The 17,679-nt window shown below is 45.5% G+C and overlaps 1 protein-coding gene across 2 annotated transcripts in view; it reads left to right on the top strand.

The window, feature by feature from the left end:
• b4galnt1a (beta-1,4-N-acetyl-galactosaminyl transferase 1a) overlaps positions 1–17,679 on the top strand; it is a 165,777-nt gene that overhangs the window by 145,963 nt on the left and 2,135 nt on the right. Inside the window, exon 16 of one of the 2 annotated variants that reach the window (XR_009807133.1) lies at positions 5,504–5,982. The exons of the other annotated variant lie outside the window; for it this stretch is intronic. The gene's annotated coding sequence lies outside the window, so the exon portion shown is untranslated. Of the gene's footprint in view, positions 1–5,503; positions 5,983–17,679 lie in introns of those variants that run through there. 2 annotated transcript variants of the gene reach the window in all.

The following is a 17,679-nucleotide window of genomic DNA, read 5'->3' as shown; positions in this document are numbered from 1 at the left end:
GGATGGACCGCTCGTACAGAGTCGGGACCCAAGATAGACTGCTAGCCTGTATATCGGCTAGGGACATCTCTGCGCTGCTGATCCTTCTCTGCTTGGGATGGTTTCCTGTTGGCTCCTCTAGGGATGGGACTCTCACTACTGTGTTGGATCGACTTTGGTCTGGACTCTCACGATTGTGTTGGATCCACTATGGATTGAACTTTCACAGTATCATGTTAGACCCGCTCGACATCCATTGCTTTCGGTCCCCTATGCGGTCCTCTCCAAGGTTTCTCATAGTCATCATTGTCACTGTCACCGACGTCCCACTGGGGTGAGTTTTTCCTTGCCCTTATGTGGGCTCTACCGAGGATGTCGTTGTGGTTTGTGTTGTGGTTTGTGTTGTGGTTTGTGCAGCCCTTTGAGACACTGGTGATTTAGGGCTATATAAATAAACATTGATTGATTGATATTAACAAAATAAACAATAATGTAATACACAATTATGTCTGTAAATAAATAAATAAATACATTATAATCTATCAAACAGATAGTTGGACAAGGATAAATACTGTTTACTTTTTTCACATGACAGTACAGTACTTTCTGTGCACCAGTTCCCTTCACAGCCACTTCTTATTTGACATCAGGGTTATATCACTCATACAAAGCCAACATTTATTTATACGTTTACTGCAACAAAGACAAAACATTTAGTAAATGTATGGCTTCATGACAAGAGGCAACAGACAATACAACAGTGCAGCAGTGGCCTCTTGTGGACAAATGCGGTAAAGCAATATAATGCAGCCGAGCTTCTCTGTGTCATGTGACAAGTGGAGCATCTCTTACCCACACACACACACACACACACACACACACACACACACACACACACACACACACACACACACACACACACACACACACACGCATGTATGCACATATTTCCATGAAAAGAGACGCATGATGCCAAGACTAGCCACGCAGGCGTCTGAAACTTTTATTTAGGGCGGAGTGTCCAAACTTTTTGCAGCGAGGGCTGCATGAATAACAATTGTGGGTTGCATTGGAAACCTTTTGTAAATCAAATATACTAAACATCTATTAATATATAATATGCTTAACTATCTCAACACAACTTTGTGTTATCGGTAACAAAGCCTATTCTACATAATCGTGCCCTAAATTAGGCATTTTAAAGCATAAAAATGGCCACATGAAGGAAAAATACCAATATTACAGTAGTATTGGCTGACACTACGCGATCTGTATTGAAAGACCCAATCAGTCCACGCATGCGGAAAGAGTCACTTCCTGAACTGGATTTTTTTACGACAAAGCTTCTGGTTATTAATGTTTTCTATAAAACAAATAGCTTGCTTATGAGTAGAAGGGAACAGGAAAAATAAACAAGAACAGGGCTTAGTTAAACAAAAAATCGGGAATATTTTCGCCACATTTTCAACCACTTTCACTCTTCTGTCATGGCAATGAATGACGCACGGGGGCGCTACTGACACCTATCGCGTAATTTATTTTTTTAAATGCTGATTTAATTTTTTTAACAAGGAACTTACTGTAATTTAAAGCTAATAAACACGATTGTGAATTGGTGTATTTCATGTAAATATAAGGCTGCTGAGCACATTGTTCAGGTTTATTCACGGATCTGTACAATTTCAAAATAAGTACTGTATTCTTAAATTATGTTTTATTTTAATGTAATCCTTTATATGACATTGTTATTCAAATAAAGATTACAAAATGCAAAACTGTTGCAACAGTTACACTGTGTACATACGTAACTGCTGTAAACCAAGTACACTGGAAGTGATGTCGTCTTTGCGCATGCGTGGACCGATCGTGTCTTCCTGAACCGATCATGTAGTGGCCAGTGTCACAACACCAGACCAAAACAAATCAGAACTTTAGCATGCTAACCTTTTGAGCAATTTTGCAGCCGAACGCCTCAGACTTCTATTGAAGAACTTAATTTGTAATTGACACATTTGTATGCTAGCATACTGACATTAGCTTACATTAGCGTGCTAATTTTTTGAGCCAATTATCAGCCTAACATCTCAAAGGTATATGACTTGGTACTCGATACATGCTAACTGTTAGCATGACTTATGATTAACTTTTTAATCTAATTTTACATGCGTACAATTCATTGTCAAATGACTTGGTACAGCACTTGGCGCATTCTAGCATGCTAGCATTTTCTACCGCTTGTCCCTTTCGGGATTGTGGGGGTGCTGGAGACAATCTCAGCTGCATTCGGGCGGAAGGCGGGGTACACCCTGGACAAGTCGCCACCTCATCGCAGGGCCAAAACAGATAGACAGACAACATTCACACTCACATTCACACACTAGGGCAAATTTAGTGTTGCCAATCAACATATCCCCAGGTGCATGTCTTTGGAGGTGGGAGGAAGCCGGAGTACCCGGAGGGAACCCACACAGTCCCGGGTAGAACAAACAAACTCCACACAGAAAGATCCCGAGCCCGGGATTGAACTCAGGACCTTTGTATAGTGAGGCACATGCACTAACCCCTGTACCACCGCGCTGCCCTGTATACATGTATGCAATTGGGTTTTAGATTAAACTGGTCATAAAGGTACCTTGTTATTGTGCATAACTAACATATTCATATAATACAGTATAGCGCTGCTAATAGCTAGTTGTCAACGACAGTGCTAATCGCTAGCTGTCTTAAATGCTAACATGAATAATAATTTAATAATTTATAAAGAAATATATATATTTTAAACCTAATGTACAGTGAGTAAGGTGACCATGCTACTGCCACTTCTAAACTACACTACAGTGTGTTAGAGTAATATTAATGTGAATTTAAATATCTTTTAATTCGTGGAAAATTTTGGGGGGCAATAAAATGAAATAAATTATTTTTTTTTAAAGTCATGACGCCCCTTCTCTGCAAACATTCTTGATGTCAAGGACCCCCCCCCCCTCCCATGACAACATCTGCATTTATGCTATTATTTGTATTTATTTTATTTTTTTTAAACTGCTTGCATGCCTCAACATTTCAGTTTTACTAATAATAATTTTAGAATGCCCTTAAAAAATTAACTTGAGGTCCCACTTTGGACACCCCTGACCTAGAGGTAGACAAATACTACTAAAGTGATAGAACTGATGGATAATAAACCTCAACGTTCAACCTGTGACATAAGTGAAGGCAGGAAGACTCAAACAAGCACCGACTGTCCAAATAATTTTGAACTTATTTGAAGTTGTCTCACATACAAAAACAAATGAAACCAGTCCATTCAGGTGACACATCAGTGTCAATGAACTTAAAAACACACCTCACAGAGAGGAAAAATAACATTTATAGAACAGAGGACAAACTATTAACTCAAACTGATTCATCTGTCTTGATCCCCCCTACTTTCTCTTCCTCTTTTTTTGAAGATCAAGAAATGGCAAAAAGTTGAATAATTCTGTGTCTTTGATCTACACACACACACACACACACACACGCACGCACACACACGCACACACACACACATACACACACACACACACACACACACTAGTGAGAGTTCATTTCCATTTTTGATTTTTTTTTCTTTTTCTCCCCCCATCCTTTCTGTGAGAGTGCCAGCATCAAGATTTACCTTGGTGTGCAAATGTGCTGGAATAGGTTAAAAGGAAAGCTTGCTGCGTTCTCAAAGCACAACTGCAGATGTTATGAAGTTAATTAAAAATTTAGCGATTCGTTTCTCCTGGTCCCAATTTAAGCTGCATCAAATAGAAGAAACCCGACAGAAAAATGACTTTAGAGAAAAGTCCATACAAGGAGTCTGTCTTCAAACATGTGTGGCCACACGGGCCCTGAGGAAAAACTCTTGTCACGTCAACTTTTCCCCCTTTTGCTGGTTGTCAAGCAATCATCTACGCTTCTTGTAAACACAGATGAAAAAGATAATAATTAGTGTTGTTAAATTAAATAGTCTTCAGAGTCAGATTCATCACACTTTTGAATTGTGATTAATTACTTGCTTGCATAATTTAAATTAACTTGGAAAAAGACACCAATATTTTGAAACAAACTATTTGTTATTATTTAATCATCATTTTCATACAGAAACAATTTTCTAAATGTTTTTCTCGAATAAATGTACTTTTTATACTTAAAACCTAGGAAAAAAAATTCTGAAGGGTTTTTCTTAAGCGAATTTTGCCAGCAAATAAGACAGTCTCCTCACTCATCTTCAAAGTATGCATTAATCTGATTACTGATTAAATAACAAAACACTTCCAGGTGACCGTCTGCGGTTAAGGTAATGGAGCATGTATCGTCAAAATAAATTGTTACGTGATTAATGCGATCATTTTTGTGATTTATCGCATGCTTTATAGCACAGTGGTTCTTAACCTGGGCTCGATCGAACCCTAGGGGTTCGGTGAGTCGGCCTCAGGGGTTCCGCATAGCCTCCGCCACGGAAGTATAGACACATCCGAATTATCATGTAAATAAAAACTTCTCCCTCTCGGCTTATTATGGATACCCCCAAACAATGTTCCCTCTAATTTTCCATCTGATTTGCAGGTTTTTGGATTGATTGATTTAAACTTTTACTAGCAGATTGCAAAGGACGAGAATACATTATATGAAACAGTACAATTTACACATTACAGTACATATTCTGTACAATTGACCACTAAATGGTAACACCCGAATAGGTTAAGTCCGGGTCCACATTACTCTAATCATGGTAATGTGTGTGAGGTGTGTAATTTGTTGTGAAATCATGCACTGTGTTGGTTTTGTTCTGTGAACAAGATGATGTCCATGCACGGTTCATTTTGTGCACCAATAAAAAAAAACATAAGTTTTTCTTGAGGAACTCAAAGTAAAGCCGCTGCTCCTCCACATTGAGAGGAGCCAGATGAGGTGGTTCGGGCATCTGGTCAGGCTGCCACCCGAAAGCCTCCCGAGGGAGGTGTTTAGGGCACGTCCAACCGGTCCAACCGGTAGGAGGCCACGGGGAAGACCCAGGACAGGTTGGGAAGACTACGTCTCCCGGCTGGCCTGGGAACGCCTCGGGATCCCCGGGAAGAGATAGACGAAGTGGCTGGGGAGAGGGAAGTCTGGGCTTCCCTGCTTAGGCTGCTGCCCCCACGACCCGACCTCGGATAAGCGGAAAAAGATGGATGAAGTTTTTCTTGAATTTGAAAAAAAAAACATTTTATTCTTCACTAAAGAAGAGTTCGGTGAATGCACATATGAAACTGGTGGGATTCGGTACCTCCAACAAGGTTAAGAACCACTGCTTTAGCAAATTAAATCTGACAGCCCTAACAATAATGCTTAACTAGTCACCCGCAGGCCATGTTTTGTGTCCCTCTAATTAATTTCATTGTTTAGTGAAATTGTGCCCCGCGTACCCTTCAAATGTCACACCGCGGTGAGGGATGTCTTGTTTTGGGTTTTTTGTCTTATGGTTTTAATTTGAAAATTAACTCTCCTCTCGTTTCAGGTCACTTGCCCTTCCTTTTGTGTCATCAGTCTGACGTCATCCCTGTTCTCTGATTGTTTCCAGCTGTTCCCTATTACCTTCATGTGTTTATAAGCTCACTCCTTCCTTTGTTCTGTGCCAGATTGTCTCGTTTATTCGTGCTCTCTAGCGTCCATGTCTTTGTCCATGCCTTGCCTTGTCTTGTGCCTATGTCCCTTGATCCTGAACCCCTTTATGAAGATTTTGAGTTTTCCTTTCTTCCTCCTCAGCAGAGTGATTTTGATTATTTAGTTATTCAGCCGCAGTGGTAAGTTTCAGTTAAAAGTTTTTCATTCATTCCTCAACTTTTTGAGTGACTATTTTTGTTAAATACTTCATTAGATTAGTTAGTGTAGAAATTTTCATAGATGTTGTTTTGGTCCTCCTGTTCGAGCGCTTTTGTTAAATACTGTTTATAGTTTGTCTTTACTTTTGTGTTTTCCTCCGTTCGGAGTGATTTTCGGTTGTTCCTTCTTTTTCTGGAACCTTTTTGCCGAGTAGTTTATTTTTGTGATTATAGATAATGTTTTTTCTTGACTCGGGAGGTAAAAGGAAATTGTCAAAATAAAAGCCTGTCTAAAATCCCAACTCTGCATTTGAGTCCAAACCCTTTTATCAAAGCGTGACAGTAAATAGTTTAAAGTATTATGGCAACCTTGATAAGGGTGGAGTTGTAGGGGCATTTATTATGGACCTCAGGAAATGATTTGATAGAGTAATTCATTCTGTTCTTCTTACCAAGCTCTCAAAATTTAACTTCTCTCAAAATGCGGTGAGCTGGATTGAATCATATCTGCATTAACGAACACGATCTGTATCAGTTCACAACTGCAGATCTGACTCTCTTTGGCCATGTCTACAATCAATCAATCAATCAATCAATCAATGTTTACTTATATAGCCCTAAATCACTAGTGTCTCAAAGGGCTGCACAAACCACAACACAAACCACTACGACATCCTCGGTAGGCCCACATAAGGGCAAGGAAAACTCACACCCAGTGGGACGTCGGTGACAATGATGACTATGAGAACCTTGGAGAGGACGAAAGCAATGGATGTCGAGCGGGTCTAAGATGATACTGTGAAAGTTCAATCCATAATGGATCCAACACAGCCGCGAGAGTCCAGTCCAAAACGGATCCAATACAGCAGCGAGAGTCCCGTTCACAGCGGAGCCAGCAGGAAAACATCCCAAGCGGAGGTGGATCAGCAGCGCAGAGATGTCCCCAGCCGATACACAGGCAAGCAGTGCATGGCAAATGGATCGGACCGGACCCCCTCCACAAGGGAGAGTGGGACAGAGGAGAAAAATAAAAGAAACGGCAGATCAACTGGTCTAAAAGGGGAGTATATTTAAAGGCGAGAGTATACAAATGAGTTTTAAGGTGAGACTTAAATGATCCAATGATCCTAGGAGCTATGTTGTCTGGGGGTTTTCATGCCCCCTGGTAGGGTCTCCCAAGACAAACATGTCCTAGGTGAGTGATCAGACAAAGAGCAGCTCAAAGACTTCTATGGAATTACAACGAAATGAACCCAGATTTCCCTCGCCCGGACGTGGGTCACCGGGGCCCCGCTCTGGAGCCAGGCCCGGAGTTGGGGCACGATGGCGAGCGCCTGGTGGTCGGGCCTGTTCCCATGGGGCCCGGCCGAGCACAGCCCGAAGAGGCAACGTGGGTCATCCCTCCAATGGGCTCACCACTCATAGGAGGGGCCATAGAGGTCGGGTGCATTGTGAGCTGGGCGGCAGCCAAAGGCAGGGCACTTGGCGGTCCGATCCTCGGCTACAGAAGCTAGCTCTTGGGACGTGGAACGTCACCTCACTGGGGGGGAAGGAGCCTGAGCTAGTGCGCGAGGTAGAGAAGTTCCGGCTGGATATAGTCGGACTCACCTCGACGCACAGCAAGGGCTCTGGAACCAGTTCTCTCGAGAGGGACTGGACCCTCTTCCACTCTGGCGTTGCCGGCAGTGAGAGGCGACGGGCTGGGGTGGCAATTCTGGTTGCCCCCCGGCTCAAAGCCTGTACGTTTGAGTTCAACCCAGTGGACGAGAGGGTAGCTTCCCTTCGCCTTCGGGTGGGGGGACGGGTCCTGACTGTTGTTTGTGCTTACGCACCAAACAGCAGTTCAGAATACCCACCCTTTTTGGGTACACTCGAGGGAGTACTGGAAAGTGCTCCTCCGGGTGATTCCCTTGTCCTACTGGGAGACTTCAACGCTCATGTTGGCAACGACAGTGAAACCTGGAGAGGCGTGATTGGGAAGAATGGTCGCCCGGATCTAAACCCGAGTGGTGTTTTGTTATTGGACTTTTGTGCTCGTCACAGTTTGTCGATAACAAACACCATGTTCAAACATAAGGGTGTCCATATGTGCACTTGGCACCAGGACACCCTAGGCCGCAGTTCCATGATCGACTTTGTAGTTGTGTCATCGGATTTGCGGCCTTATGTTTTGGACACTCGGGTGAAGAGAGGGGCGGAGCTTTCTACCGATCACCACCTGGTGGTGAGTTGGCTGCGATGGTGGGGGAGGATGCCGGACAGACCTGGCAGGCCCAAGCGCATTGTGAGGGTCTGCTGGGAACGTCTGGCAGAGTCTCCTGTCAGAGAGAGTTTCAATTCACACCTCCGGGAGAACTTTGAACATGTCACGAGGGAGGTGCGGGACATTGAGTCCGAGTGGACCATGTTCCGAACCTCTATTGTCGAGGCGGCTGATTGGAGCTGTGGCCGCAAGGTTGTTGGTGCCTGTCGTGGCGGTAATCCCAGAACCCGTTGGTGGACACCAGCAGTGAGGGATGCCGTCAAGCTGAAGAAGGAGTCCTATCGGGTTCTTTTGGCTCATAGGACTCCGGAGGCAGTGGACGGGTACCGACAGGCCAAGCGGTGTGCAGCTTTAGCGGTCGCGGAGGCAAAAACTCGGACATGGGAAGAGTTCGGGGAAGCCATGGAAAACGACTTCCGGACGGCTTCGAAGCGATTCTGGACCACCATACGGCGCCTCAGGAAGGGGAAGCAGTGCACTGTCAACACCGTGTATGGTGCGGATGGTGTTCTGCTGACTTCGACTGCGGATGTTGTGGATCGGTGGAGGGAATACTTCGAAGACCTCCTCAATCCCACCAACACGTCTTTCTTTGAGGAAGCGGTGCCTGGGGAATCTGTAGTGGACTCTCCTATTTCTGGGGCTGAGGTCGCTGAGGTAGTTAAAAAGCTCCTCGGCGGCAAGGCCCCGGGGGTGGATGAGATCCGCCCGGAGTTCCTTAAGGCTCTGGATGCTGTGGGGCTGTCTTGGTTGACAAGACTCTGCAGCATCGCGTGGACATCGGGGGCGGTACCTCTGGATTGGCAGACCGGGGTGGTGGTCCCTCTCTTTAAGAAGGGGGACCGGAGGGTGTGTTCCAACTATCGTGGGATCACACTCCTCAGCCTTCCCGGTAAGGTTTATTCAGGTGTACTGGAGAGGAGGCTTCGCCGGATAGTCGAACCTCGGATTCAGGAGGAACAGTGTGGTTTTCGTCCTGGTCGTGGAACTGTGGACCAGCTCTATACTCTCGGCAGGGTTCTTGAGGGTGCATGGGAGTTTGCCCAACCAGTCTACATGTGCTTTGTGGACTTGGAGAAGGCATTCAACCGTGTCCCTCGGGAAGTCCTGTGGGGAGTGCTCAGAGAGTATGGGGTATCGGACTGTCTGATTGTGGCGGTCCGCTCCCTGTATGATCAGTGTCAGAGCTTGGTCCGCATTGCTGGCAGTAAGTCGGACACTTTTCCAGTGAAGGTTGGACTCCGCCAAGGCTGTCCTTTGTCACCGATTCTGTTCATAACTTTTATGGACAGAATTTCTAGGCGCAGTCAAGGCGTTGAGGGGTTCCGGTTTGGTGGCCACGGGATTAGGTCTCTGCTTTTTGCAGATGATGTAGTCCTGATGGCTTCATCTGGCCGGGATCTTCAGCTCTCACTGGATCGGTTCGCAGCCGAGTGTGAAGCGACCGGAATGAGAATCAGCACCTCCAAGTCCGAGTCCATGGTTCTCGCCCGGAAAAGGGTGGAGTGCCATCTCCGGGTTGGGGAGGAGACCCTGCCCCAAGTGGAGGAGTTCAAGTACCTAGGAGTCTTGTTCACGAGTGGGGGAAGAGTGGATCGTGAGATCGACAGGCGGATCGGTGCGGCGTCTTCAGTAATGCGGACGTTGTATCGATCCGTTGTGGTGAAGAAGGAGCTGAGCCGGAAGGCAAAGCTCTCAATTTACCGGTCGATCTACGTTCCCATCCTCACCTATGGTCATGAGCTTTGGGTCATGACCGAAAGGATAAGATCACGGGTACAAGCGGCCGAAATGAGTTTCCTCCGCCGGGTGGCGGGGCTCTCCCTTAGAGATAGGGTGAGAAGCTCTGCCATCCGGGAGGAGCTCAACGTAAAGCCGCTGCTCCTCCACATCGAGAGGAGCCAGATGAGGTGGTTCGGGCATCTGGTCAGGATGCCACCCGAACGCCTCCCTAGGGAGGTGTTTAGGGCACGTCCAACCGGTAGGAGGCCACGGGGAAGACCCAGGACACGTTGGAAAGACTATGTCTCCCGGCTGGCCTGGGAACGCCTCGGGATCCCCCGGGAAGAGCTAGACGAAGTGGCTGGGGATAGGGAAGTCTGGGCTTCCCTGCTTAGGCTGCTGCCCCCGCGACCCGACCTCGGATAAGCGGAAGATGATGGATGGATGGATGGATGGATGGACTTAAATGCTTCTACTGAGGTGGCATCTCGAACTGTTACCGGGAGGGCATTCCAGAGTACTGGAGCCCGAAATGAAAACGCTCTATAGCCCGCAGACTTTTTTTGGGCTTTGGGAATCACTAATAAGCCGAAGTCCTTTGAACGCAGATTTCTTGCCGGGACATATGGTACAATACAATCGGCAAGATAGGATGGAGCTAGACCGTGTAGTATTTTATACATAAGTAGTAAAACATTAAAGTCACATCTTAAGTGCACAGGAAGCCAGTGCAGGTGAGCCAGTATAGGTGTAATATGGTCTAACTTTCTTCTTCTTGTCAAAAGTCTAGCAGCCGCATTTTGTACCAACTGTAATCTTTTAATGCTAGACATGGGGAGACCCGAAAATAATACGTTACAGTAATCGAGACGAGACGTAACAAACGCATGGATAATGATCTCGGCGTCTTTAATGGACAAAATGGAACGAATTTTAGCGATATTACGGAGATGAAAGAAGGCCGTTTTAGTAACGCTTTTAATGTGTGACTCAAAGGAGAGAGTTGGGTCGAAGATAATACCCAGATTCTTTACCGAGTCGCCTTGTTTAATTGTTTGGTTGTCAAATGTTAAAGTTGTGTTATTAATTAGAGGTCGGTGTCTAGCAGGACCGATAATCAGCATTTCCGTTTTTTTTGGCGTTGAGTTGCAAAAAGTTAGCGGACATCCATTGTTTAATTTCATTAAGACACGCCTCCAGCTGACTACAATCCGGCGTGTTGGTCAGCTTCAGGGGCATGTAGAGTTGGGTGTCATCAGCATAACACTGAAAGCTAACACCGTATTTGCGTATGATGTCACCTAGCGGCAGCATGTAGATGCTGAAGAGTGCAGGGCCAAGGACCGAACCTTGGGGAACTCCACACGTTACCTTAACATAGTCCGAGGTCACATTGTTATAGGAGAAGCACTGCATCCTATCAATAAAATAAGAGTTAAACCAACACAGGGCTAAGTCTGACATACCAATTCGTGTTTTGATACGTTCTAATAAAATATTATGATCGATCAAACCATCGTTCAAGGTCCCCCTCCTCGGACAAAGTTTTACACGGGTAAGTCAGCCTTGTATCTCTTGATTCTCTGGCTCTTAGCTTTGTATGGACTCATTGATTGTTTACAAAGTGAGTTCAGAGTTGAAGTGACGCCAGAAAGACCGAACACCACATAGGAAGTGACGTCAGAAAGAACACGCCACAGCCAGCTTCATAATAAAGCGGTTTCATAACTCTGAGCTCACCACTGCAAATATGAAGGCGAGTCATCCAGACATGCCCGTGTTTCTCCTTCTTCTACATGTACAGACGCTTGTGGAAATCACACATGAATACCTTAAGAGAAAGCGATTGCAGCTATTTCGGATACAACACTTCTCAGACGGCAAGATAACTTTCCAATGTCCAGGTCAGTTGTGATTCTACTTAGCGAAAAACTTTGTCAATTTGTCGAAGGTGAGACAACGAGAATGCAAGCTTCCGTGGATGTGATAAAAAAGGTAGTGTGTGTGTTGTATTACCTGGCCGTCGAGGGAAGACTACAGAAGACGGCGAATGCATTTGGGCTGGCAAAGCAGACTGTATCAGTTATTGTCCCCCATGTATGTCGCGGACTCAACGTCTAGGTCCAGAGTATATAAAGTCACCAAAAACGAATAGACAATGAAGGTGAAGGCAAAAGAGTGAGTGGTGTCCTGACCAAATATATCTAGATCCTAGTTTGATTGATGTAAAATGTTATCCATCACATTGTTTACGTGTCTAATAAAGATTAGATTAATTCATGATGGCTCAGGTGTTAATCACTACAATAGGGCCCCACAGTAAACTGGATTCCAGTTAATTGAAATACCACAACACTGGATATTATTCAAATAAGTTACATTTAGGTACTTACACACAAAGCAACACTGGAGATGACTATGACGTGTGCATTTTCCACGCATGCGTGTTAGGTCGCGTTGCGCCGGCGGACGAAGGGAGGCGGGGGTGTTCAACGGTGGCATTGAATGTTGACACGGATAAGGTTGGGTGGGATTTACCCTGGATAACCTTAACCAGCTTAGTGTAAAACGGGGCCTTAGGCTAACCACTGGAATACCTCAGGGGTCAATGTTAGGCCCCCTTTTATTTAGCCTCTATATTAATGATTTGCCCACTGTTTGTCCTGAAGCTGAATGCTACTAGTATGCAGACGACACGGTTTTCTTCTTTCATGGTCACACCAAAGACATTGTTGCTGTGTTACTCACTAGAACAATGTCCTATGTTACAACTTTAATGCCCATATTGGCAAATTGTGTATAATAGTCTAGTTTAATCTTGCACATTTTTGTGCAATTCGAAATGAAATGTCAACTGAAACTGCAAAATTGTATTTGCGTTCGAGGATTTTCAGCCACTTCAACTATTGCTTTACCAGCTGGTCTTAGGCTGGTCAGAGTTTAAAACAAACATTGGAAATCTTGTACAAACAAGCAATTAAGGTTATTGATAAAAAAAAAACCTGGGCACTATTACCACACTGTGACATTCTAAAAATCAACAACAGTATTTTAAACTGGTAGAGTCCTCACACATTTGGGGACTTAAAAGTGATCTTTAAAGTAGTGCATGAATTGGCTCTGGATCCTCTGGCAGAGTTCATCGGCCAAGGAAACAGCCGTGGGCGTGTCATTCGAGGCTCCTTCAGAGGTGACTGTTAAATTCCTCTGCGCAAGAGCACTTTCAGTAAGTTGGCCTGGTCAGTAAGGAGTGCAAATGTGTGGAACTCAGTACCTGAGCAGGTTAAACTGGTCACAACTTACAAGGCCTTCACCCAAAAATCTAAAATGTAGCTTATCAACGCCTACAGCTGCCTGCACTAAAAGATGAGCCTGTTTTGATGCCAAGATAAATGTTATGTTGTGATGTTGTATTTTATTCTTTATTATATTGTATACAGTATATTAATAAAGAATAAAATACAATATCTCGACATAATATTATTATATTTTATATTTTAATAAAGAATAAAATACAACATCACAACATAAAATTTATCATAGCATCAAAAGAGGCTCATCTTAGGGTTAGTGCATGTGCCTCACTATACGAAGTTACAGAGTTCAATCCCGGGCTCAGGATCTTTATGTGTGGAGTTGTCATGTTCTCCCCGTGACTGGGTGGGTTCCCTCCGGGTACTCCGGCTTCCTCCCACCTGCAAAGACATGCACCTGGGGATAGGTTGATTGGCAACACTAAATTGGCCCTAGTGTGTGAATGTGAGTGTGAATGTTGTCTGTCTATCTGTGTTGGCCCTGTGATGAGGTGGCGATTTGTCCAGGGTGTACACACCGCCTACTACGACCCTGGAAGGGACAAGCGGTAGTAAATGGATGGATGAATATATCGTATATGTATTGTGTGCTTTTTTTCTTTTTCTCTGTCCTTCTTTTCTTTTTCTTTGAACGTGTAATTTTACTGCCTTTTTTTTACATCATGGCCAGGGGACTACGGATGAAAATTAGCCTTCTGGCTGATTCTGGCTTTTTTAACTATGTTGCATGGTCCCCTTTTGAAATAAACCAATCTTAGAAAGACAATAAATTACAACAATGTGTCTTAAACATAGGGTCCATTGTTGGTCCACAAGTGTCCAACAAAAAAATATCTGTTTTTCAGCTGTGATCCATATGGGCCCCAGCAGTACTCAGTTGTAATCCATTTTTCCACCACTTATGGCTGTAATGAGAATCTCAAACAAACTGAAGAAGTCTGGAGCCCAAGTCAGAAGTTTCTTATGCGCAAAAATTTGGATTAAAGTGGGACAGCTGTACTTTCATTTGAACTTTAATTCTCCCAACAGTTTGGTTGAAAAAAAAAACATTATTTATTTACTTTGTTTTAGCACAACATAATTGTATATGAATATTTTTTCCGTCAGTTATTTATGAGTCCTTTCCAATGCAGTATATTTGGTTAGTACTTATTTCTAATCCACCTGACTTAAGCCTGTTAGGGAATGTTCATGCAGTGAATGAAGGCAAGGTAGTAGCACAAAATGAAAATATTTATTTATTCCAAAATGGTAACAAAGGGTGATGGGGCAAAAACGCACACCATGGGTATTTAAAAAAAGTCGTATCTTGAGTGGGGGGTGGAAAAAAGGCCAGGACGCACTAAGCGCAGCAAAAAGAGTCCTCTTAAAACAAGGTGGCTAGAAAACAAAACACAACGAGGTCAAGGTTAACATGAATATGAAAAGGCACATACCAGGGCAGCAGAATCAGAGTAGGCACATATAAGTGCGGGGTTCAGGAAACAATAACCGGCAGGGAGCAGCTGGCGGTGACGAGCTTAAATGCTACCGGGTAGTGATTAGTAGCAGGTGTGGGGGCAAATAGACTGAGGAAAGAAACTGACAAACAAATAGAGAAGGCAGGGAGATGACAACAAACATAATAGTCCCGTCCCGTCCCCCCCCCTTAATGGACGCCACCTGGCGGCTTACCTGGCTTCTCGGGAAAACAATCATAAAAAGCAGTAAGGAGGGAAGGGTCAAGGATAAGCGATCGTGGGACCCAAGATCGGTCCTCGGAGCTGTAACCCTCCCAGTCGACCAGATACTGGAAACCCCGGCTCCTTCTCCTCACGTCCAAAATAGCCTTGACTGTGAACGCCTGGTGTCCATCGATAAGCCTGGGAGGAGGAGGAGGCACCTCTGGAGGACTCAAGGGACTGGAGGACACAGGCTTGAGTAGGGAGACGTTGAAAGAAGGATGGATCTTGACAGAGTCCGGAAGATGGAGTCGAACCGCTGAGGGATTGATGACTCGCTCGATGGTGTGAGGTCCAATAAATCGTGGCTGCAGTTTTTTGGACGAAGCTTGGAGACCGGGCTTGTAATCCGGTGCTGTGCGGTTGGCGAGACGCTGGTTGCGCTCCGAGGTGCGTGACAGTGCGGACCGGGTATTCTGCCAGGCCTGTCGTGCGCGGCACAGGTGGGCAGCAACCGATGGAACAGCGACCTCAGATTCCAGGGAAGGAAAAGCAGGAGGTTGGTAACGGTAGGCTGAGTGGAATGGAGATATACCTGTAGCCGAGCTGATGAGTGTATTGCGAGCGTAATCAATCCAAGGTAGACCAGGCCCCCAGGAGGCCGGCTGCTGGTGGCAAACGCAGCGGATGGCAGCCTCCAGATCCTGATTGGTGTGCTCAGTCTGACCGTTAGTTTGTGGGTGGTACCCAGAAGAAAGGCTCGGTGATGCTCCCAACGAATTGCAGAAAGCCTTCCAAACTGCCGAAGAAAATTGTGGTCCTCTGTTCGAGACCACATCCACCGGGATACCATGCAGCCGGAAAACGTGGTGTGTTAGCAAGTCTGCACTCTCGAGTGCCGAGGGCAACTTGGGAAGCGGGATGAAATGGGCCATCTTGGAAAAGCGGTCCACCAATGTCAATGTTATGGTGTTGCCATTAGATGGTGGAAATTCTGTGACGAAGTCCAACGCCACATGGGACCACGGGCAGGAGGGTATGGGAAGTGGCCGTAGAAGGCCAGCTGGTGCTGGATGAGAAGCCTTATTGCGGGCACAGGTGGAACAGGCAGATACGTACTCCGTCCTGTCAGTCCTGAAAGTAGGCCACCAGGAGGACTGGGCTAGGAGGAAAGCAGTACGAGTAATGCCTGGGTGGCAGGGGATCTTGGAGTTGTGGGCCCAGTTCAAGACCTCCGGACGGAGTTCTGGAATGACAAATAAACGCCCCTGAGGACAGTTCTTAGGAGATTAAACATTCTTGAGTCCCTCTGTCACGCAACCCTCGATGTCCCACTGTAGTGCTCCCAGCACTTGTGATGGAGGGATGATGGTCTCGGTCTTGGCCACCTCCTCGGGCAAGGCGTACATCCTACACAAGGCGCCAGGCTTACCGTTCTGGAAGCCGGGTCGGGAGGTCACGGTAAAATTGAACCTGGCGAAAATTAACGGCCACCTAGCTTGCCTTGGGTTTAGCCGTTGAGCAGTGCAGATGAATGCCAGATTCTTGTGGTCCGTGAACACAACAAATGGAGTCTCCGAGCCCTCCAGCCCGTGCCTCCATCCCTGCAGTGCTAAGACAACAGGGAGTAGTTCTCTATTACCAATGTTGTAGTTGCGTTCAGCAGGAGTCAGGCCGCGTGAGAAGAAGGCACAGGGGTCCAGCCTCTGGTCAGAGGTAGAGCGCTGGGAAAGAACAGCTCCCACGCCGGAGTCGGAAGCATCAACCTCAACAAATAATTGAGTGGACACGTTAGGGTGGACAAGGACAGATGCTGAAGTAAACAACAACTTACGTTTATCAAAGGACTTCTGTGTCTCTGAGGTCCACAAAAAGGGGAGCTTAGTGGATGTAATCTTAGTCAGTGGTTCAGCTACCTGAATAAAATTATGGATAAAACGGCGGTAAGAATTAGCAAAACCTAAAAATCTTTGGAGGTGTTTTCTAGTGGTGGGTGTGGGCCAATCGATCACCGATTTGCTCTTCGCGGGATCTGCTCGGAGTTGACCCTTATCCACGATAAACCCCAAAAACGGAATGGATTCAGTGTGAAACACGCATTTTTCAGCCTTGACAAAAAGTCTATTCTCGAGAAGACGTTGAAGAACTAAGCGAACATGCTGGACGTGAAGTTCGGGAGTGGGAGAGAAAATGAGGATATCATCCAAGTAAACGACCATAAATAGATCGAGCATGTTGCGTAGAACCTCATTAATGAGGCTTTGAAAAACAGCCGGCGCATTGGTGAGGCCAAAAGGCATGACCCGGTATTCAAAATATCCAAGTGGTGTGTTAAATGCGGTCTTCCATTCATCCCCTTGCTTTATTCTTGCTAAGTGATAAGCGTTGCGGAGGTCCAGCTTGGTAAAATGTTTAGCAGTGTGTAAGGGGTTGAAAACAAAGTTGAGAAGCGAAAAAGGGTATTTATTTTTAACAGTAATGAGGTTCAGGGCACGATAATCAATACAAGGACGGAGTGTCTTATCCTTTTTTTCCACACAAAAAAAAAAAACGGTGGCTAGAGGAGAGTTGGAGGGGCGGATGAGACCCGAAGCGAGTGACGTGGTGACATAGTCCTCTACTGACTCTCGTTCATAGTTTAAAATGTTATAAAGACGGGACAAAGGAAGTGTGGCACCCGGGAAGAGATTAATACAGCAATCATAGTGTAGTAAAGTGACTTACTCCTTATAATGCTCAACTCGAACTTTTAATGAATCCCAGCACACAGATACATTATACACAGCCGTTAACTCTACTGCTGTCAAAACACTACTGGCCCCGTTGCCTAGGACCCCGCCTGAACCCCTAGTGGTGGTCACGGTGCAGCCTGATCGAAAATGGCACATTAACAGTACAATACATAGGGACCG

This window comes from Nerophis ophidion, linkage group LG06 (genome assembly GCF_033978795.1).
Source record: "Nerophis ophidion isolate RoL-2023_Sa linkage group LG06, RoL_Noph_v1.0, whole genome shotgun sequence".
NCBI classification, from domain to species: Eukaryota; Metazoa; Chordata; class Actinopteri; order Syngnathiformes; family Syngnathidae; genus Nerophis; species Nerophis ophidion.
This window is presented reverse-complemented; position numbering and strand designations above follow the sequence as displayed.